Source organism: Ranitomeya variabilis, chromosome 1 (genome assembly GCF_051348905.1).
Source record: "Ranitomeya variabilis isolate aRanVar5 chromosome 1, aRanVar5.hap1, whole genome shotgun sequence".
NCBI classification, from domain to species: Eukaryota; Metazoa; Chordata; class Amphibia; order Anura; family Dendrobatidae; genus Ranitomeya; species Ranitomeya variabilis.
In genome coordinates, this window is record NC_135232.1 from 1,114,287,765 (window position 1) to 1,114,311,938 (window position 24,174).

The 24,174-nt window shown below is 42.5% G+C and overlaps 1 long non-coding RNA gene across 1 annotated transcript in view; it reads left to right on the plus strand.

Annotated features, from left to right (window-relative positions):
* Positions 1-815: 815 nt before the first annotated feature.
* The window catches only part of LOC143791902 (uncharacterized), a 140,986-nt gene continuing 117,627 nt past the window's right edge, over positions 816-24,174 (plus strand). The window contains exon 1 of the long non-coding RNA XR_013219917.1: positions 816-901. This is a non-coding gene — a long non-coding RNA (uncharacterized LOC143791902). The remainder of the gene's footprint in view (positions 902-24,174) is intronic.

Genomic DNA, 24,174 nt, shown 5'->3' on the forward strand with positions numbered 1-24,174 from the left:
TTTGATTTTCCACAAAAATTTAAAATAACCAATAAATTTCATTCAACTTCACAATTGTGTTCCACTTGTTGTTGATTCTTCACCAAAAATTTACATTTGGTATCTTCATGTTTGAAGCATGATATGTGGGAAAAGGTTGAAAAGCTCCAGGGGGCCGAATACTTTTGCAAGGCACTATATAATAAAGTGTAATTTATATGAATTGGTTGCCTTTTTATGTGAGGGTCTACTGGTCACCCCTAGGCACCAGGAGTACAAGTTTTTCTTCACCCCTCTAATCCAATATGAGTTGTACAGATGACATTTAGGATTCTGTGGGTCCCCACTGTACCTCTGTATACCACAGATAATACAGAGAGTCATACAAAGTTTTTCTATTAAATTTATGCTACAGAAGTAATTTTTGTTAAGCGTATTGCTGAAGAATAAAAAAAAATCTAGATCTTTAGACCCTTTAAATCCTTCTTATTCACTGCATTATCCATTCTTCTTGCAGCCTTTCTTTTCTCTGGGATAAAAAGTTTTGCAAAATCTCTTGAAAAAAAAAGTCACAGACCTGCCATGTGCTATTTTTGTCAGTAATCAGAAACTTCTTTTTGTTTAAGAACGTGCCGTTTGTCCTTGAGAATACATGCAGAATTTGCTGAGAGCCTCCAGTGCACATTTCCTGGATAGCCCCGCTAACCCCTGACAATGGATCCCCAGCAGCTTTCTTTTCAGGAAAAGGATTATCCCTGAAATAGCCCAGACACTGAAGGATGAATAGCTGTGGAGCGTTCCTTGTGATTTGTGTCCTGCCCCAGCAGATATAGTCTGATCCTTCGGTAAATCCGCAAGATGTTTCTAAGCTGCTGAGTGCCACCATGTGGAGAGGATGAAGGGGATGATTCTCGGGAAACAGGTATAATCACTGTGTTCGGGTGTGACTTTATAAAAAATAATAAGACAATCTGGGGCATAGCTATAAAAGCTGAAGAGATAGCGATTGGGCCACGATGCGTAACGGGACCGTAAGACTCATGGGTCTCCTAAATGGCACATGGTTGTTTGGTGCAGAGCTCTTGTTACATATTTGGATTGGGGTACAGGAGCTAAATGCAAAATCTGTACCAGTGCCCCGCTGTCCATGTTCATTTATAATATTGGTGTTTTTTATGGGTCAAAGGGTCTTTCCGCATCTTACACCCAAAGGCTTGGGTGCAAGTGCTACCACTGCACCCCTACAACTACCCTTCTGTTCACTAGGGATGTTGAGGGCAACTTCTCCCCGTGCAGCACCATAACCTTGACCCTTTTTATAATGTCTTGACTGTGATTATCGGTCTCCTTTTTCCTCTATCACCACTAGATGAGGAACCCTGTGAACTCCATTGTTGGTTTCAGTCAGAACAACACTTTAGGATAAGTAGATTTTTTTGATTTTTTTTCACCTTGGTCAACAATTCAGTTTAGCACACTCATTCCACCATTTTGGAGAAAATAAACCTGTCCATTATCAGTATTGGAAAGGGTTCTTTACAGTAACAGCAGTGAAGCTTTGGTTGCGGTAACAAAAACATGATCAGAATTTAGAATAGAAATTAAAAAAACATGTCATAACAAAATATATTGGTTTAGAATTAATAGGACGTCACTAGCAACAGTGACAGCTCAGCGGCTCCGAGGGGGTGTGTCATCTACAAGGGCAGAGCTGCTAAGCTCAATGATTGGTTGTTATGCTGTTGACGTGAGAACAGCAGTGCAACCAATACTGGACACTGAGAACAGCACTAGAGACCCAACACTGGACCCTGGGAGGGTGAGTAGAGAGCGGTTTGTTTTTCTATAACAAGCTGCAGCCGGGGATCAAGATTTTCTTGAAGGGGAAAACTACTTTATTTCCCAAAACCTTGCTGACCTCTATTACCTCCAGCATCTAAGAGACAAGGCACCTGAGCCTCCAGGAACCCTCAGCTATGACCTGACCCTAAGTTAGGGGTCAAACTTGTGTCACCAGAAGACTTGCTATCCTAGCATTGACAGCATCAGATATTGTTCCATTGGCTCAAGCCACGCTGGGTTGTCTTATCTGTGAATTACTATAGTATATTGGTTATGTTTCACATTTGGATGTTTTGTTTTAAGTACTGTTGATATCAGTAAATCAATTCGAGGCAAATAGAATCCACCTCGAATTTAACAAAAATTCAGATTCACCAGAATCCGACTTTGTTTGCAAATTGTTTCGGACGAATCCATTGTCTTTTTTCTTCTGCCGTCTTTCGTCTTTCTGCTCAAGACCTCCATTTACTAGACCCATGCTTAAATCACATACATCGCTCCCCACGTGACGACATTGGATATAGTTAATGGAAGACCTGAGGAGGGGAATGATAGAAGGTAGAAGATATAAAAGCCAATTGGAGGACTGGTGAAAGTGGGAAAAGTAAGGGGAGGGCCAGAGGCGTACCTATTGTGGTTGCACGAGTGGGGGAGGAAGCCGACCAAAGCGCTTACTTCAGCTGGATGTGCGTCCCCACACATATGTTCAGCGGACATTTATTGCAGTGCAAGAACCCTCCAGCTCCCTGCACTGCAAAACATGCCAATGGCCAATCAGAGGCTGGCAGCTGATGTCGGCGTGCCAGGCATTGACGTCTCATGGAAGTGACATCATGCATCACCATAACAGGCACGCCGAGGTCAGTTTCTGGGCTCTGATTGTCCCGCAGCATATATGGCAGCACAGGGAGCCTTTCCTTACAGTGCAATACACTTAAACTGAATGCACGTCTGAGGAAGCACAATAAGCAGAAGTAGGCGCTGGAATCGGTGGACCCTCCTCTCACATGGGCCCGGAAGAGGAAAATGAAGAAGACGCCATACGTCGAGGGAGTGGAGGAAGGTAAGATTTTTTTTTTTAATTCAGAAAGGGGAACATAAATACCAAAAATGGGCTTAGAATGGGGGATATATATACTAGGAAAGATCCCAAGATTGCGGACATAAATTCCAGGATGGGCCCAGGATGAGAAACATATGTAGCAGGATGGGGGATATATGTAATAGTAAGGGGACCAAGATTGCAGACATATATATCAGGATGAGCCCAAGATGAGGGACATAGATATCAGGATGGAGGACATATATAATCGGAAGGGGCCCAAGATTGCAGACATATGTACCAGGATGGGCCCAGGATGGGGGACATATATACCAGGAAGGAGCCCAGGATGGGGGACATAGATATCAGGATGGAGGACATATATAATCGGAAGGGGCCTAAGATTGCAGACATATGTACCAGGATGGGGGACATATGTAGCAGGATGGGGGATATATATAATAGTAAGGGGACCAAGATTGCAGACATATATATCAGGATGAGCCCAAGATGAGGGACATAGATATCAGGATGGAGGACATATATAATCGGAAGGGGCCCAAGATTGCAGACATATGTACCAGGATGGGCCCAGGATGGGGGACATATATACCAGGAAGGAGCCCAGGATGGGGGACATAGATATCAGGATGGAGGACATATATAATCGGAAGGGGCCTAAGATTGCAGACATATGTACCAGGATGGGCCCAGGATGGGGGACATATATACCAGGATGGGCCCAGGATGGGGGACATAGATATCAGGATGGAGGACATATATAATCGGAAGGGGCCTAAGATTGCAGACATATGTACCAGGATGGGGGACATATGTAGCAGGATGGGGGATATATATAATAGTAAGGGGACCAAGATTGCAGACATATATATCAGGATGAGCCCAAGATGAGGGACATAGATATCAGGATGGAGGACATATATAATCGGAAGGGGCCCAAGATTGCAGACATATGTACCAGGATGGGCCCAGGATGGGGGACATATATACCAGGATGGGCCCAGGATGGGGGACATAGATATCAGGATGGAGGACATATATAATCGGAAGGGGCCTAAGACTGCAGACATATGTACCAGGATGGGGGACATATGTAGCAGGATGGGGGATATATATAATAGGAAGGGGACCAAGATTGCAGACATATATATCAGGATGGGGGACAAATATACCAGGAAGGAGCCCAAGATTGCAGACATATATACCAGGATGAGACCAGGATGAGGGACATAGATATCAGGATGGAGGACATATATAATCGGAAGGGGCCCAAGATTGCAGACATATATACCAGGATGGGGGACCTATATACCAGGAAGGGGCCCAAGATTGCAGACATATATAACAGGATGGGCCCAGGATGGGGGATATATATACCAGGAAGGAGCCCAAGATTGCTTACATATATACCAGGATGGGCCCAGGATAGGGGACATATATACTGTGTCAGAAAGGGGCCTAAGATTGAAGGGGCCCAAGATTACGGACATATATAACAGGGTGGGGCAGGATGGGGAACATGTATACCAGGATGGGGGACATATGTACCAAAAAGGGACCCAGGATGAGGGACATATGTACCAGGAAGGTGCCCAGCAAGGATGATATATATAACTAGAAGGGGCAATATGGCAAACATTCGGCTGCTATTTTGTTGGATTTGTCCCCCAAAAATAAATTGCACTGAATTTGCATTGGAGCAATTTAATTTACTTCTAATTTATTCTAGGCAAATTGAAATTCATGCTCGAATATAATGAATCTGATTAAATCAAATTTCAATAGATTGACTTACCTCTAGTTATATGGCAAGCAGACTATTTGGACAAGATTGTCGTAGAAGGCTGCCGAATAAGTCAAACTCCGTGCAAAAAAAAATTCTGTTAATTTTCTAAATGGCACCATCGTTAAAGGGACAAAGAAGATACTTAGTTGTAACATTGTATTATGAACTAAACCTTTAACATTCTATGTTCATAGTAAAAATGAATATTTACGTAACTTACTTCTAATTGTTATGCTACGGTGTGTAACAAGTATCTTTCTCTTTGAATCGGGGGGATAAATATAAAGAAGGATCTCAGCCTCTTGTGCTGTTTCCCCACCAATAATGAGAATAGACCATGTTATTATGACAGATGTGGCAGATGGGAGTTGGGCACATTAACATAAGTTGTGAATGAGAGTGACTACATTGACTACCGGCTTGTGCATATGGACATTCAGCCTTTCTCGTTGCTCCCCTGCATGACTCGCATTCTGATCAGCAGTTGCTGAATGGTACAAATGTTGAGGAGATGATTGATCCTTTTGAAATTTTCTGGCCCTGATTATAAGGTTGGTGAGAGCAAAAATAAAAAATAAAAAGTGTATGAAATAACTCATCATGAATTTCTCAATTTCTTCTATATGACACCTGCAACCGAATGGAACACAGCCTTCCTGAAGAAGGAACTGGGATGGACACTGCCCATGTGGAGGTCTATAGTCATGACCTTATTGGTCTTGCTTCTCTTTGCGGTGATCTAGCTGTACCAAAGAGTCTTGAAAACAAGGCTCTCTGGAAAAATGTAGGCTAATTAGTTCTTCTCTAGAAGGAGAATGCTGTCTCTTTTTATTGCCCCAAAGGCCTTGAAGGTCAATGTCCAACCCATTAAGGAAAACGAAGACACCTATCTGTAGCCATTGCTACTGTTGGACTTGCTCCTTATCAGTAAAGATCAGGGTGCTAGTTGACTGTGTGTCTTGACTCAGAATGATGTAGGGTTTAGACCAATTGTATTGAATACGTTATTGGTCTTAATAATTTTGTAAAATAAGGGTTATGGCAATTTCAAGTGTCATACCAGACATATTTGGAATATCGTAGAAGCAGGAGTGCTGCACCATAAGGGCGGCAGTGGGACTGTTACCCCACAAACAATCTAAAGGCTATAGTTACAAACTGTAAAATTCTTTTGGTCCTGTTGTGGTGATTTCCCCATGTTTTTACACTTCTCTTTCAGGCATTCCAATATACAGCCAATCTTACACTACATTCTGTCCAGATAATGTCAAGTAAGACTCACTTAAGATGGCCATACATAGATAGTAGTCTGCCAAATTATCCTTTGGTCAAAAGTTATCCCTTCAGACTTTGCCTTACCTTTTCTTTGTGGAGGTCTCTCCATTGCTTATGCAGGGTCAGTCCATTTGCCATTCAGTTCACACATAGACTCTACTCTCCACCATCTTGGTCTCAGTCTCAAAAACTTCTTGAGGACCGCTCTATCAGGACAACTCATCAAAAACCCTACAATTGCTAAATCTGGCACACTTTCCACCACAAGGACATTACCGACACTGGATCAAAGCAAAATTCAATAAAAAAAATCCAACACACTTGACAATAACAACAAATAAAATACAACTTTACTGCATCATCGCTATTTGGAGCAAAATCCATAAGTAATCACTATTGTCCTGGGTTTCTTTTAAAGAACAAGCGGACATGATATGATTGATTGGTATGAGGGAGGAACCTTACAGGTCTCATGACTTATATACTGTAATCATGTGACCTGTAAGCACACTCAGTTTGTCCCATGAAGAAGCAAACAGGTGAAACCCAGTGTCTGGTAGAAGCTGGTATGCTACGTTCGACATATTTTTTTATGTGTTTTGAACTCTTTGATTCTTGTGAGTATAATAACAAGTTATAACACAGATTGATGGTAACATCATTGAATCAATATGACGATACTCAAAGTGTGACAAAGTGGGATGATTCCAGATTATGATGATTTGTTGTTGCTGTATAGATGTTCATGCTTAAGGGTGTCATGCACCGGAAACGAGTTGATGTTTTAAGGAATTATCAATCTTTTTGCACTGCTTTTGTGCTCAACAACAAATAAATATTTGCATGTTTGTGAAGCTAGACATCTTCTTTTCCTTGGACTTTCTGTGTCTAGGCAGAGATGCCACTGTTACTCCAAACTGCTTGAGATCCTATACGGGTGAGAAGACATTTTCTCTTAAAGTTGAACCCCTTATCTGATTTCACCGTAAACCTTACTGGAGCTCTCGAAGAGAATCTTTTCCTCAGTACAGGGGTAATATTTCCCTTGGTAGAAACTTACTCCAAACTACTAAATGTGCCACATTCCACCCATTAAATGTGGACAACTCTAACACTATGAAGCCAAACTACAAATGCCTCGACGTCTGTCATGCAGGTCCCTTCCAGACAAGGGATCCAGTGACTGTATCCTTTAGTAATATGGCATCAGAGCCAGTTTCTCAGGCGATATGCTGCTTATCAACAGAGATGGATACAAGAAGTTCTGTCTCGAAATACATTGGACTCATCCTCTTTGTGTCACAGACTTATTTCACCTCTTCTGATGGACCTAGAGATGGTTCAGGGCTCAAAGACACCGGTTCTCATAATATTCATCGTTATCGAATATATTTAGTGTTTTTTTTTCTCAATAACGTAACATATCACACATACTATTTAAGCTTTGGGACAAATGTCGTGAAGAATAATAAGTAATGTGTCCTCCTGTTCTTTAAACTCATAGTCTGATTATTATACATCATGATAGACAATGCCAATTCCCATGAGAAAACGTTCTCTCTCTCACTGTCTCTTAACATAATTCTGTTTTTATTGTACTTTAGACAGCTGTTAGGTGGGTCTCTCCTGTTTTATCAGCCAACCGGAAATTTTCTTAGATGAACAAGAGACATTTGTATTTAGAAAATCCAGTTAGGCAGGAACTCAACAAGTACGTACCTGAATATTAACCATTAAGCGGTACTGAACGTATATTTAGGGAACCAAAAATCCAGAAGTCATATCTCTAGATCTCTAACTTCTATCAGTCTAGGGTACTAATACTAAACCAGCCACCGTAAGCTCTTGAGATAACAAGTATCTTACACACGGTAATGAAAGAGTGATACCAGTGAGTGCTGTTAGTCACTCGTGGAATTAAACTGGATGTTCAGGACTTGTTGACCTATCGTAAGCAAAAGCTAGCAATATTAGATGAAAGTAGTAAAACAATTGAGTTGATGTATTGGAAGCAGGAAGAATGGCTAAGCATAAACATCTGAGCGACTTTGACAAAATAAGAAAGGAGCTACAGGCTCATGGAGTGTAATCTTAAAATAATATTTATTTAATTAATTTAAAATACAATTATGGTAAAATACAGAGACTGCTAAGCAAAAAAAGGTAGAGTAAGAGACTAGCAAATTAAAGTGCTTAGTGCCACAAAATCACAATACATTCATATAGATTTCACTGGCCAAATTCACAAACAGATTGGGTCCACACATTAAATTAAACTGAACCAAAACCATGCACATTGGCTTAACAGAATGGCTGGCTAGATACCAAGTACAAATAGCCTAAAGTGAGGGATATATCTAGACTGATTTAGTCATGGATGTGAAGAGGGGCCCAAAGTAAGCAGAAAGCCATAAAGGGCTTAGGAGTGAAGCTACTTACTACCGATTGTGCAGGTCTGAATACTCTCCGTCACCCCAACGCACGTTTTGTCACAACTTCACGCGGCCTGATGAAGTTGTGATGAAACGTGCGTTGGGACGACGGAGAGTATTCAGACCTGCACAATCATTAGTAAGTAGCTTCACTCCTAAGCCATTTATGGCTTTCTGGTTTACTTCGGACCCCTTTTCACATCCATGACTAAATCAGTCTAGATACATCCCTCAATTTAAGCCATTTGTACTTGGTATCTAGCCAGCCATTCTGTTAGGCCAATGTGTGTGGTTTTAATTCAATGTGCCTGTCGTGCCGGTCTACACCAGCCATGCCAGACAGTACTTGCCAAGGCTACCTTTCCTGGCTGTTCCCGCCTCCTGTCCCTTGGGGGTCAGCTGCCTTCCATTCAAGGTCAGTCCTGGTGTAGCACCTGGTTCCTCCTCCTCATCCCTCCTTGGATCACAGTATCGTCAGTCTCTGTGTATCCAAGGTCGGACTTGATGAGGCATCTAGGCACACCCCTCCAGGCTCTCCTCGGATCACGGCACAGTGGTTCCACCACCCAGTCCATTACAGAGACGCTGTTTATAACCACGTATACACTTATCAAGAGATGAGGACACATCTGAACACAGGACTACTTATATTATTTAAGAATTACCTAAAAATGTTTAATAAAATCGGTTTTACAAACTGGAGAGTCAGAAGAACATTTTCATAGGATCATCTACATAAATGGATTTTTTAACAAATGAACTCCTATATAGTTCATACTAAAATCTATTTTACACAAATAAAAGTTACATTTGAATAATTAAGCACCATCCTGGTGTCCAAAAATCCCTATGATAGCCTTCCCTGTCTTGTGTTGTTATGGGGTCCCTGGGGTGGTCCATAGTTGAAATGTTGAACTTAATCCCTTAAACATTTTCCTGCCTGATAACTGTCTACATAATTAGGAATTAAGGGGGTATACTAACCCTAATTACATTTTATAGACATGATAGTTTTTTTAGTTAGTTAATAAACCCACCACGAACATCCGTAGAATGAAGCCTGCAGTATAATTCACCCCCATACTGGTATGGGGGTGCATTATACACTATGGAGGTGCATTATACTGATATGGGGGTGCATTATACTACTATCGGGGTGCATTAGACTAGTATATGGGTGCATTATACTGCTATGGTGTGCACTATACTACTATGGGCTACATTATACTACAATGGGGGTGCATTATACTCCTATGGGGTTTATTACACTACTATGGGGGTGTATTATACTGCTATGGGGTTGCATTATACTGCTATGGGGATGCATTATACTGCTATGGGGCAGCATTATACTACAATTGGGGTGTGTTACACTCCCATGGGGTTCATTACACTACTACATGGGTGTATTATACTGCTAAGGGGTGCATTATACTACAATGGGGGTTCATTATACTCCTATGGATTGCATTATACAACTATGGGGATGCATTATACTACTATGGGAGTGCATTATACTGCTATTTGGGTACATTATACTGCTACAGGGGTGCATTATACTACTATATATGACTATGGGGTGCATTATGCTACTATGGGGTGCATTATACTATGAGGGTGCATTAAAATATGGGGGTGCATTATACTACTATGGGGGTGCATTATCCTGTATACATGACTATGGAGATGCATTATACTATTATATATAAATATGGTGGTGCATTATACTTTATGTATGACTATGAGGGTGCATTATACTACTATACAGTGGGGGAAATATGTATTTGATCCCTTGCTGATTTTGTAAGTTTGCCATCTAACAAAGACATGAGCGGTCAATAATTTTAAGTGTAGGTTAATTTTAACACTGAGAGATAGAATATCAAAAATAAAATCCAGAAAATCACATTGTATTATTTATATAAATGTATTTGCATTTTGCAGTGAGAAATAAGTATTTGATCCCCTACCAACCATTAAGAGTTCTGGCTCCTATAGACCAGTTAAACGCTCCTAATCAACTCGTTACCTCCATTAAAGACCAATGTCTTACATAGTCACCTTATAAAAGACTCCTGTCCACAGACTCAATTAATCAGTCAGACTCTAACCTCTACAACATGGGCAAGACCAAAGAGCTTTATAAGGATGTCAGGGACAAGATCATAGACCTGCACAAAGCTGGAATGGGCTACAAAGCCATAAGTAAGACGCTGGGTGAGAAGGAGACAACTGTTGGTGCAATAGTAAGAAAATGGAAGAAATACAAAATGACTGTCAATGGACATTGATCTGGGATACCATGCAAAATCTGACCTCATGGGGTATCCTTGATCATGAGGAAGGTGAGAGATCAGCCTAAAACTACACAGGGGAACTTGTTAATGATCTCAAGGCAGCTGGGACCACACTCACCCATTACGTGGTAAAGGTTCTCATTGGTGAACATTGTATCACTATATACAGAGCTCCTGTGTAAAACGTCACTGGTGATCACTGTATTACCTGTACACTGACACTATATACAGAATTCCAGTGTATAAGGTCACTGGTGATCCCTGTATTACCTTTACACTGACACTATATACAGAGCTACTGTGTATAATGTCACCGGTGATCACTGTATTATGCATACACTGACACTATACACTGTGTACTTTATACAAAGCTCCTGTGTATAATGGCACTAATAGCAAAATTAGTATTGTGTTTTTTTATTAATGATCTGTATTGTAGCATTCTGTCACTATGTGGTGATAATATGTGGTCCGGCCATGGTGTGGTGGTATTTGTTCCTTGTATGTGGTATTATCCGGTAGCAATATGGTTGTAATATGTGGTCTGGCCAAGGTGTGGCACTATTTGTGCCTTGTATGTGGTATTTTTCGGTCACTATGTGGTGGTAATATGTGGCTGGTCATGATGTGACAGTATTTGTCCCTTGCATGTGGTATTATTGTTCATGCTAAAAAATGTATGTGACTCATTCCCTTACAGAAACATAAATAAAAATATACCTAAAAAGAGTACTGGATATTTTAATAAATATTTAATAGGTTAGAGTAGAGTAGCTCCCGGCCAAAAAAGTCTACCTTGTCGTGGTGGCAGCTTAAAAAAACATCTTTTAGCCAAAACAAAAGCTGCTGGCTATGTATGTGATCTGGTCTTAGATGGGAACTGATAATGTATGATTGCTGAGGACCTGGTGGTGGAGCCTGGGCAGAATCTGGAAAATTTTGCCAGTATGGGGCCCCAAAATTCCTGGTGGCAGCCCTGGTGACACGTACCAACTACCTAAACTTTGTTCAGACCAAATATTCTCCTTCATATTAACAGTATTTCCTAAACACAGCGGTAACACAACTTTTTTTTCACCTTTTTATGTTTAAGTTTAGTTTTTAATGGACAATGGCTGACAATGACGTAGTTACCAGTCTCAGGACACTACAAATTTTCCATTAATACCAGCCAAATAGTCTAATGTCTACTGCAGCCGGGTGTGTCAGTGTGGAAGAGGATGCAGACCTTCAATTCGCATTTTCACGGAGGAAAGGAAAATTGTATCCAGCTGGCTGATAATAAACACCATTTCTCCTGTGTCTGATATCTAAAACAAGATTAATCCTGTAAAAACAAGAAATCTGAGGATACAAATTTAGAAGAAATGTAAAACATATACTGAGGAAATGTGATACTTCCTACACAAAGTAGCCATCGTGAAAAATATGCCGAATGCAAAAAAGAAAGGGGAATAGTATCAGCAATGGAAATAAAAGTCACATAATATATCTCAAAGGCCTGCTTAAAGGCAATGCATGAAAGCCACTCACTTGTGTAAACCTCCGCCATCATGTTTATTAACTCCGAAACATTCTCCTTTGGGACAAAAGAAACAAAGGTACTAACAAAGGTCAATATAGCAATGGGACGAACCAACCAAATATCCTTCCAATAAAATAGATCCGCATCTCGTCTCATAGAAGTCAACGAGTATTTGTAGGCTGCAGGTTCTAATGATTCATCTGGCTGCTCTAACCCCCCCACAGATCTTTAAAATCTGTAAACCCAAAATCTGGCAAGATCATTCTCACGTAATAACCAGATAGAAGAGCTGTTCTTGGTGTCAGAGTCAGCCGTAACTGCTCAGTTACAGAACAGCACACCTCCGTCGACTAGGCTTGCCACAGCCAAGTATTGCATATCCGCCACCAATTCAAATAAATATGGAGTGGAAGTACAGTACCTGGATGCGGCCTACAGAAGTAATGATAATTTGGTTGCTAAGATTTCTCCATCACTTTGCTAAAGATTATTATATAACTCCATCAGTTGTCCATTCTGCCATATTGAAAAAGGCTCTACATATTTCCAAAAAGTCTTCTTTCGTAAGAAGCATATTTATCCTGACTTCATTATTGCTGTCATCTAAGGCAGCCTCTGTAGCATTGGAAACAAAGAAAATTAAGCTGGCAGGGATCAGGAGTTAACTCACACTTCAGCGATTCCGGCCAGCTTCAGAGGAATGCTTGCAAGCTCACTTTAAATTAACTTGTTAGTGGTACACATGTTCAGCCACCACTGCTAAAATACAGCAGTGGCTGGCTGCTCCTCTTGACAGTAAGCTATAAAATATAATGGGTGATTTTAGTGAGAGGACGAAGCTTACTAAGAAGTAAATTGGAAAGTTGCTTGTTTTTATAAGCACCTTGCAAATGTACTAATTTTTAAAGATGGCAAGAACCCTTTAAAGCATACCTATCATTTCAAGTGCCATTTTAGAATAAGGCTACTTTCACACTAGCATCGTTCGATGCACGTCGCAATGCATCGTTTTGGAGAAAAAACGCATCCTACAAAGTTGTCCGCAGGATGCATTTTTTCTCCATAGACTTTCATTAGCGACGCATTGCGATGGACTGCCACACGTCGCATCCGATGCACAAAAAAGTTCCATGTAACTTTTTTTGTGCGTCGAGTCCGCCATTTTCGACCGCACATGCGCGGCTGAAACTCCGCCCCCTCCTCCCCGGAACTCACAATGGGCAGCTGATGCGTTGTAAAACTGCATCCGCTGCCCACGTTGTGCTACATTAACCCACTGTCCGTCAGTACATCGGGCTGACGGTTTGCGACGGCCCATACCGACGGACTAGTGTGAAAGTAGCCTAAGCTGTACTGTACATGTACAGTACATAAGGAATATCACTATTTCTCACCATTACATTACTTGCATCCTGTATTTTTCACCAGATTTTTCCTCTGCGGCCTTTGTCTTTAATTTTCAGCTGTCTGTGAGTCAATGGGTGTAGAGCACCTGCTATAATGTCCCCCATACACTGCACACACAGACATCAAATTTGCACACACCGCAGAAGCAGTAGCAGTATGGAGGATATCATACACCAGTAATGAATGATGTAGCTGTGAATCCAGCTCTGATAAGATAAATACATGCAAAAAAGAATCAGCTGTATCGAGGACATTAGTACGGTAAGCAGTACTAAGCAATGTAACTGTGAATCCAGCTCTAGCTTAAGAATGCATGCCTGTAAAAAAAATAAAATACATGTCCTGTATACGTGTACGTATACTCTCACTATTTTCCTTCCTTGTCCCTCTCACCTCTTTCACCTCTTAATAGACTACAGTAGACAGCAGTAATCTGATCCCTTAGTGAACTGTCAGAGTCTTTTCTTGACACTTTTAACAGTTTTATAAGGTGAATGATGACTTCTGTAGAAATGGGAAGGAGAAGTAGCACATAATTGGAGAAGGAAGTGTAGTGTACTTATCGGATAAGATATATTATAGGGTTTCTTATATGCGCTTGTACTATTGATTTATGCAAAGATTGTTGAAACGACTAGTTAATGGATTTTATACCATAGTACAGAAATTGTTAAACACTATGTGCACCCTCATTTTATTTTTGCAACTTAACTTGAATGCACCCGCACCGTCCACACATTACAATGACATTCTTGTAAGACGGGAATTCAAAGCAAAGAAGGAATAAAAGCTGGCTCTACTGTAGTAGTAGGTTGTAAAAATAACTTACTAAGTCACAATAGGCAAATTGACAGGTTCCCAATCTGCCATGAAAAATATTTTCATATTCTTATGCTAGGCAAACTAGATTGCAACATACTACATACCGTATATGAATCCAATAAACACAACTGATGCCGACAGTAAGCAAATGATTAGAGATGGGTGAACCCGAACAGTAAAGTTGGGCATTCGTACCGAAAACCTACTGTTCAGGCACGGACATGGAACACGGACTTCACCAGGAAGTCCATGTTACTGTTGCGGTTTGGTCCCCTGAACACCAGGTGTTTGTCACCCTGCCATGTACATGACAGCGCCGAAAACAATGCTTCTGACGGGCAGTAAAATCATTACTGCTGGTCAGACAGCGTGAGAGCGTGACCCGCAGCTGTGATCGGATGTAAAAAGTTTAGCACCGGTCACTGGCATTGGATGACGGGACTACTGCTCTCATCAGCCTATGCCTGCTGCTGTGAAGAGCAGTGAGAGCAGGAGGTGGCTGATGGGAGAATTCATCAGCCAGCGATTGCGCTCTAAATAAATAATTTAAAAAAAAGGCATGGGTTATCCTGTATTTTTGAGAACCAGCCAGGCAAAACTTACAGCTGCGGGATGCAAACCTCAGCTGTCAGTGCTAGCAAGGTTGGTTATCAAAAATAGAGGGGTCCCCATGCTGTTTTTTAATATTATTTAAATAAATAATTAAATAAAACGGCGTGGAGTCCCCTCCATTTCTGACAACTAGCCTTGCTAAAGCAGACAGCTGGGGAATGTTATTCAAGGTTGGTTATCAAAAATAGAGGGGTCCCCATGCTGTTTTTTAATATTATTTAAATAAATAATTAAATAAAACGGCGTGGAGTCCCCTCCATTTCTGACAACTAGCCTTGCTAAAGCAGACAGCTGGGGAATGTTATTCTCAGGCTGGTAAGGCACCATGGATATTGTCAACCCAGCCTAAAAATAGTAGCCCGTAGCCACCCAAAAAAAGGGCACGTCTGTAACAGGTGACCTGTTGAAGCGCAATGTAAGCGTTAAACGATCGTCGTCTGTATTTGCTCTAATTTTTTATCTGCTTGCTGTTGGTATGATGATGCCACAATAAAGGATTTTGTTGCACAGGACAGTATGTGCCAATCCACTTTCTTTTCTATGGACATACAGATTCTTTTTCTTTGGAAGTGGCACACGTAATCCCTGGTGTGTGTGCAGCTTTATCAGCCGAGGTCATACAGCTGTGCCTTTGTCCTGATTCTCTTCTATGGTATATGGAATGGAAACTTGTTAATGATCTCAAGGCATCTGGGACCACAGTCACCAAGAAAACCATTGGTAATACATTACACTATAAAGGTTTAAAATCCTGCAGTGCCCACAAGGTCCCCTGTTATGGACCTGGTGGTTAGGTGCACCTGGAATGACCTGATGGCTAAACTGAAAGACAGGACAAGCTCTGGGAAGTGGGAACTCTGCTGACCGCAAATCCTAATCCTAACACACACACTAGAAATAGCTGTGGAGCGTACCTAACTCTCCCTAGATGCCTCTTCACAGCCTAAGAGCTAATTACCCCTAAAGATAGGAAAATAAGCCTTAACTTGCCGCAGAGAAATTCCCCCAAAGGTAAAGGCAGCCCCCCACATATATTAACTGTGAGTTAAGAGGAAAGTCACAAACACAGGGATGAAACAGGTTTCAGCAAAGGAGGCCGGACTTACTAGATAGACTGAGGATAGGAAAGGAATCTATGCGGTCAGCACAAAAAACTACAAAAAGCCACGCAGAGTGTGCAAAAAGACCCCCGCACCGACTCACGGTGCGGAGGTGCCACTCTGCAACCCAGAGCTTCCAGCTAGCAAGGCAATATCAAGTTAGCAAGCTGGACAAGAACTTAGCAAGCACTAAGAAACATATTAGTACACCAATGAATAACAAATAAACTAGCAGGGACTTAGCTTCTGCTGGAGTAGACAGGTCATCAGAAAGATCCAAGAGAGATCTGAACCAGTACCAATACATTGACAGCTGGCATGGAGTAACGATCTGAGTGGAGTTAAATAGAGAAGCCAGCCTAGCCGCAAATGAGGGCAGCTGAGGACACAACCTCAGAACCAGCAGTTCCACTCACAGCCACCAGAGGGAGTCCACGAACAGAACTCGCCGAAGTACCATTCATGACCACAGGAGGGAGTTCGAGAACGGAATTCACCACAGTACCCCCCCCCTTGAGGAGGGGTCACCGAACCCTCACCAGAGCCCCCAGGCCGATCAGGACGAGCCAAATGAAAGGCACGAACCAACTCGGCCGCATGGACATCGGAGGCAAAAACCCAGGAATTATCCTCCTGACCATAGCCCTTCCATTTAACCAGGTACTGAAGTTTCCGTCTCGAAACACGAGAATCCAAAATCTTCTCCACCACATACTCCAACTCCCCCTCGACCAACACCGGAGCAGGAGGGTCAGCGGAGGGAACCATAGGCGCCACATATCTCCGCAACAACGACCTATGGAACACATTATGGATGGCAAAAGAAGCTGGAAGGGCCAAACGAAACGACACAGGATTGAGAATTTCAGAAATCTTATAAGGACCAATGAAACGAGGCTTAAACTTAGGAGAAGAAACCTTCATAGGGACATGACGAGACGACAACCAAACCAAATCCCCAACACGAAGTCGGGGACCAACACAGCGACGGCGGTTGGCGAAACGTTGAGCCTTCTCCTGGGACAATGTCAAATTGTCCACTACATGAGTCCAAATTTGCTGCAACCTGTCCACCACAGAATCCACACCAGGACAGTCCGAAGGCTCAACCTGCCCTGAAGAAAAACGAGGATGAAAACCAGAATTACAAAAGAAAGGCGAAACCAAAGTAGCCGAACTGGCCCGATTATTAAGGGCGAACTCAGCCAATGGCAAGAAGGTCACCCAATCATCCTGATCAGCAGAAGCAAAGCATCTCATATAGGTCTCCAAAGTCTGATTTGTTCGTTCGGTTTGGCCATTTGTCTGAGGATGGAAAGCCGAAGAGAAAGACAAATCAATGCCCATCTTAGCACAAAAGGACCGCCAAAACCTTGAAACAAACTGGGAACCTCTGTCCGACACGATGTTCTCCAGAATGCCATGCAAACGAACCACATGCTGAAAAAATAGTGGAACCAAATCAGAGGAGGAAGGTAATTTAGGCAAGGGTACCAAATGGACCATCTTAGAGAAGCGATCACAAACCACCCAGATGACCAACATCCTTTGAGAGACAGGGAGATCTGAAATAAAATCCATGGAAACATGCGTCCAAGGCCTTTTCGGGACTGGCAAGGGCAAAAGTAACCCACTGGCACGAGAACAGCAGGGCTTGGCCCGAGCACAAGTCCCACAGGACTGCATAAAAGAACACACATCCCGTGACAAGGAAGGCCACCAAAAGGACCTAGCCACCAAATCTCTGGTACCAAAAATCCCAGGATGACCAGCCAACACCGAACAATGAACCTCAGAGATAACTCTACTAGTCCATCTATCAGGGACAAACAGTTTCTCTGCTGGACAACGGTCAGGTCTATCAGCCTGAAACTCCTGCAGCGCCCGCCGCAAATCAGGTGAGATGGCAGACAGAATTACCCCCTCTTTGAGAATACCAGCCGGCTCAGGAACTCCCGGGGAATCAGGCACAAAACTCCTTGAAAGGGCATCGGCCTTCACATTTCTAGAACCCGGAAGGTAAGAAACCACAAAATCGAAACGGGAGAAAAACAGCAACCATCGAGCCTGTCTAGGATTCAACCGCTTAGCAGACTCGAGATAAGTCAGATTCTTGTGATCCGTCAAGACCACTACATGATGCTTGGCTCCCTCAAGCCTATGTCGCCACTCCTCAAACGCCCACTTCATTGCCAACAACTCCCGATTGCCAACATCATAATTACGCTCAGCAGGCAAAAACTTTCTGGAAAAGAAAGCACATGGCTTCATCACAGAGCCATCAGAAGATCTTTGAGACAAAACAGCCCTGCTCCAATCTCAGAATCATCAACCTCGACCTGAAAAGGGAGCGAAACATCTGGCTGACACAACACAGGGGCCGAAGAGAAACGACGTTTCAACTCCCGAAAGGCCTCAACAGCCACAGAGGACCAATTCACCACATCAGCACCTTTCTTGGTCAAATCAGTCAATGGTTTAACAACACTAGAAAAATTAGCGATGAAGCGACGGTAAAAATTAGCAAAGCCCAGGAATTTCTGAAGGCTCTTCACAGATGTAAGCTGAGTCCAATCATAAATGGCCTGAACTTTAACAGGATCCATCTCGATAGTAGAAGGGGAAAAAATGAAGCCCAAAAAGGAAACCTTCTGAACTCCGAAGAGACATTTAGACCCTTTCACAAACAAAGAATTAGCACGAAGAACCTGGAACACCATTCTGACCTGCTTCACATGAGACTCCCAATCATCCGAAAAGACCAAAATATCATCCAAATATACAATAATGAATCTATCCAAATACTTTCGGAAGATGTCATGCATAAAGGACTGAAACACAGATGGAGCATTAGAAAGCCCGAATGGCATCACCAGGTACTCAAAATGGCCCACGGGCGTATTAAATGCTGTTTTCCATTCATCGCCTTGTTTAATACGCACGAGATTATACGCCCCTCGAAGATCTATCTTGGTGAACCAACTAGCCCCCTTAATCCGAGCAAACAAATCAGACAGCAGAGGCAAAGGGTACTGAAATTTGACCGTGATTTTATTGAGAAGGCGGAAATCTATACAGGGTCTCAGAGAACCATCCTTCTTGGCCACAAAAAAGAACCCTGCTCCCAACGGTGACGACGACGGGCGAATATGCCCTTTCTCCGAGGTCTCCTTTATATAACTCCGCATAGCGGCGTGTTCCGGCACAGATAGATTGAAAAGCCGTCCCTTAGGAAATTTACTACCAGGAATCAAATTAATAGCACAATCACAATCCCTATGAGGAGGTAGGGCACTGGATTTGGGCTCATCAAATACATCTCGGTAATCCGACAAAAACTCAGGGATTTCAGAAGGAGTAGAAGGAGAAATTGACAACAACGGAACGTCACCATGTACCCCTTGACAACCCCAACTGGACACAGACATTGATTTCCAATCCAATACTGGATTATGGACCTGTAGCCATGGCAAATCCAACACGACCACATCATGCAAATTATGCAACACCAAAAAGCGAACATCTTCCTGATGTGCAGGAGCCATGCACATGGTCAACTGAGTCCAGTACTGAGGTTTATTCTTGGCCAAAGGCGTAGCATCAATTCCCCTTAATGGAATAGGATACTGCAAGGGCTCCAAGAAAAAACCACAGCGCCTGGCAAACTCCAAGTTCATCAAATTCAGGGCAGCGCCTGAGTCCACAAATGCCATAACAGAGTAGGACGACAAAGAGCAAATCAGAGTAACGGACAAAAGAAATTTAGGCTGTACAGTACCAATGGTGACAGACCTAGCGAACCGCTTAGTGCGCTTAGGACAATCAGAGATAGCATGAGTGGAGTCACCACGGTAAAAACACAGCCCATTCTGATGTCTGTGTTCTTGCCGTTCAGCTCTGGTCAAAGTCCTATCACATTGCATAGGCTCAGGCCTCTGCTCAGAGGACACCGCCAAATGGCGCACAACCTTGCGTTCACGCAAGCGCCGATCGATCTGAATGGCAAAGGACATTGATTCATTCAGACCAGCAGGCATGGGAAACCCCACCATAACATCCTTAAGGGCTTCAGAAAGACCTTTTCTGAAAATTGCTGCAAGGGCACACTCATTCCATTGAGTAAGCACAGACCACTTTCTAAACTTCTGGCAATATACCTCCGCTTCATCCTGACCTTGACACAAAGCCAGCAGGATTTTCTCTGCCTGATCCACAGAGTTAGGTTCGTCATAAAGCAATCCAAGCGCCAGAAAAAACGCATCTACATTAAGCAGTGCAGGATCTCCTGGCGCAAGGGAGAATGCCCAGTCTTGAGGGTCGCCACGTAACAAAGAAATAATGATTTTTACTTGCTGAATGGGGTCACCAGAGGAGCGGGGTTTCAAAGCAAGAAACAGTTTACAATTATTTTTGAAATTCAGAAATGTAGATCTATCTCCAAAAAACAAATCGGGAATTGGAATTCTAGGCTCTAACATAGGATTCTGAACTACATAATCTTGAATGCTTTGTACCCTTGCAGTGAGGTGATCAACACAAGAGGACAGACCTTGAATGTCCATATCTACACCTGAGTCCTGAACCACCCAGAGGTTAAGGGGAAAAGAAAGACAAAAAACACTGCAGAGAAAAAAAAATGGTCTCAGAACTTCTCTTATCTCTCTTTTGAGATGCATTAACACTTTGTGGGCCAGCTGTACTGTTATGGACCTGGTGGTTAGGTGCACCTGGAATGACCTGATGGTTAAACTGAAAGACAGGACAAGCTCTGGGAAGAGGGAACTCTGCTGACCGCAAATCCTAATCCTAACACACACACTAGAAATAGCTGTGGAGCGTACCTAACTCTCCCTAGACGCCTCTTCACAGCCTAAGAGCTAACTACCCCTAAAGATAGGAAAATAAGCCTTAACTTGCCTCAGAGAAATTCCCCCAAAGGTAAAGGCAGCCCCCCACATATATTAACTGTGAGTTAAGAGGAAAGTCACAAACACAGGGATGAAACAGGTTTCAGCAAAGGAGGCCGAATCTTCTCTAGAAAGACAGAGGATAGGAAAGGGATCTATGCGGTCAGCACAAAAAACTACAAAAAGCCACGCAGAGTGTGCAAAAAGACCCCCGCACCGACTCACGGTGTGGAGGTGCCACTCTGCAACCCAGAGCTTCCAGCTAGCAAGGCAATATCATGTTAGCAAGCTGGACAAGAACTTAGCAAGCACTAAGAAACATATTAGTACACCAATGAACAACAAATGAACCAGCAGGGACTTAGCTTATGCTGGAGTAGACAGGTCATCAGAAAGATCCGAGAGAGATCTGAACCAGTACCGATACATTGACAGCTGGCATGGAGTAACGATCTGAGTGGAGTTAAATAGAGAAGCCAGCCTAGCCGCAAACGAGGGCAGCTGAGGACACAACCTCAGAACCAGCAGTTCCACTCACAGCCACCAGAGGGAGTCCACGAACAGAACTCGCCGAAGTACCATTCATGACCACAGGAGGGAGTTCGAGAACGGAATTCACAACAGTCCCCCTGCTGAAGAAGGCACATGTGCAGGCCCGTCTGGAGTTTGCCAATGAACACCTGGATGATTCTGTGAGTGATTGGGAGAAGGTGCGATGGTCAGATGAGACAAACATTGAGGTCTTTGGCATTAACTTAACTCGTCGTGTATGGAGGAAGAGGAATGCTGCCTTTGACCCAAAGAACACCGTCCCCACTGTCAAGCATGTAGGTGGAAACATTATGTTTTGGTGGTGTTTTTCTGCTAAGGGTACAGGACTACTTCACCGCATCAATGGGAGAATGGATGGAGCCATGTACCGTAAAATTCAGAGCGACAACTGCCTTCTCTCAGCCAGGACATTAAAAATGGGTCGTGGCTGGGTCTTCCAGCACGACAAATAACCAAAACATAAAGCCAAGGCAACAAAGGAGTGGCTAATAAAGAAGCACATTAAGGTCATGGAGTGGCCTAGCCAGTTTCCAGACCTTAATCCCATAGAAAACTTATGGAGGGAGTTGAAGCTTCGAGTTGCCAAGCGACAGCCTCAAAATCTTAATGATTTACAGATGATCTGCAAAGAAGAGTGGAGCAAAATTCCTCCTGACATGTGCACAACCCTCATCATCAACTACAAATAACATCTGACTGCTGTGCTTGCCAACAAGGGTTTTGCCACCAGGTATTAAGTGGCTATTTGTCTATCTATCTACCTATCGATTTTTCTATCTATCTATCATCTATCTATCAATCTATTAGCTATTTGTCTATCTATCTCTCTATCGATCGATCTATCCATCTATCATCTATCTATCTACTGTATCTACTATCTATCTATATTATCTATCTATTATCTATCTGTCTATCACCTATCTATCGATCCATTATCTATTGATTATCTATCTATCATCTATCTATCAATCTACTATCTATCTATCTATTATCTGTCTAGTATGGGATCACAGCTGATTCTTTTTGTGAGGTAAAACATTTCCCTGCCTGTTTTTAAACAATGTCTTATTTCAAAGAAATAATCAGCTGTGGGGGTCTAGGAATACAGGTGGCATGAACATTTTTTTTTCAAAAAAAGTATTTAGGAAAATTGTAACGAACCGTTAAAATAAATGTATTCATTAAAAGTAAAAAGAAATTGTAGAAAATCAAATTGTGAAATTGCATTTTTTTGATTCCTCTAAAAAAAAGTCATAAAACATATTCAGTATAATATGTACCGCAAAAAGGTGTCCATAAAAGAAAAACATCTCAATATGCAAAAAAAGAATAACTAAAACATGGCCTTGTTAAGTATATGAAGGGAATGTATAAATACAAAAAATGCATTCTTTCGAAAAGTGGAGCGGAAATAAAAAATAGTCTGAGTCACTAGTCCATTCCATCCCTTTAATGCTCAAGCCAGCATGAAAATATAAACACCAAGAAAAACCTTCAAAATGAAGTAACGTGTAAGAAAAATGACATGTAGGTCGTGTAATTGTAGAAGCGTTAAGAAAATAAGTTAGAAAACTATGCAAACACTTGTCATCTCCATCTGACAAGAAAATTACGGGAGTGTAGTAAGAAGAAAACAGCCTGAGCTTCCAGTCAATGGTAATGTAAGGTAAATATACAGCCCGGTGTATAAAGGCCCCTTTCTTTCATTCGCCTGCTGGAGTAACGAACTTCAACTAGATGGATAATTAAGAATTAATAGGCTGGGAAATAAAAGTTAATCTGAATGATAGAAAATATAGAATGATGGATGGCTGGGCTAACGTGTCAATTATGGTGCCGAGGCCTGAATGTGAGGACATGGAAACACGATCCGGCACAGGCTACACACATGTCCTTTGTGTCTGCAGTGGGTAGTTGTTGGCGCGCGCACACACACCCTTCTTAGTATAGTTTTCTAGGATGGGAAAGTGACAATATTATAGGATTCGGTCTTTATCCCTTCTTCTCCAGAAACGCCAAGTGACAGGTACTTCCACCCTATTATATATTTAGGGTATAGAGGATGCTGGTTTTTTTTCTTGTAGAGACCTCCAGGATGGCTTATGGAGACTTACAATGCTCCCTGGGAAAAAATATGGTAATTACCGTAGTTCTCCTCTAGAAGAAATAAAACGGTCTCTCTAGTGACACCTGTCGAAGGCTGCCAATGTCAATGTTGACTTAACCACAGGACACCGGATATTTAGCTAAATCTGATTCTCAATGTAGTGTAGTGTATTATCGTTGACTTTTCCAGCCCCTCTGCTCTTCCCCCTCATCAGTCCGGTCCTCGTCACATCTTCGATCCCCACCGTGATTGCTGAAATCCCCTGGACGGTTCTTTATATTCACACACAAGGTCACGGCGCATGCAGCCTGATGTCGTTTTGAGCGCTTGTGCAGAAGCCTCCTTGGCTTCACCAAAGTTGGAAGTCCCGACTCACGGTGAGAGACCCGGGGATTTCAGCGCTCATGGCGGAAATCAGAAGATGGGACGAGAGTGAAACGGGTGACGGTGAAGTTAGGTGAGGGATAA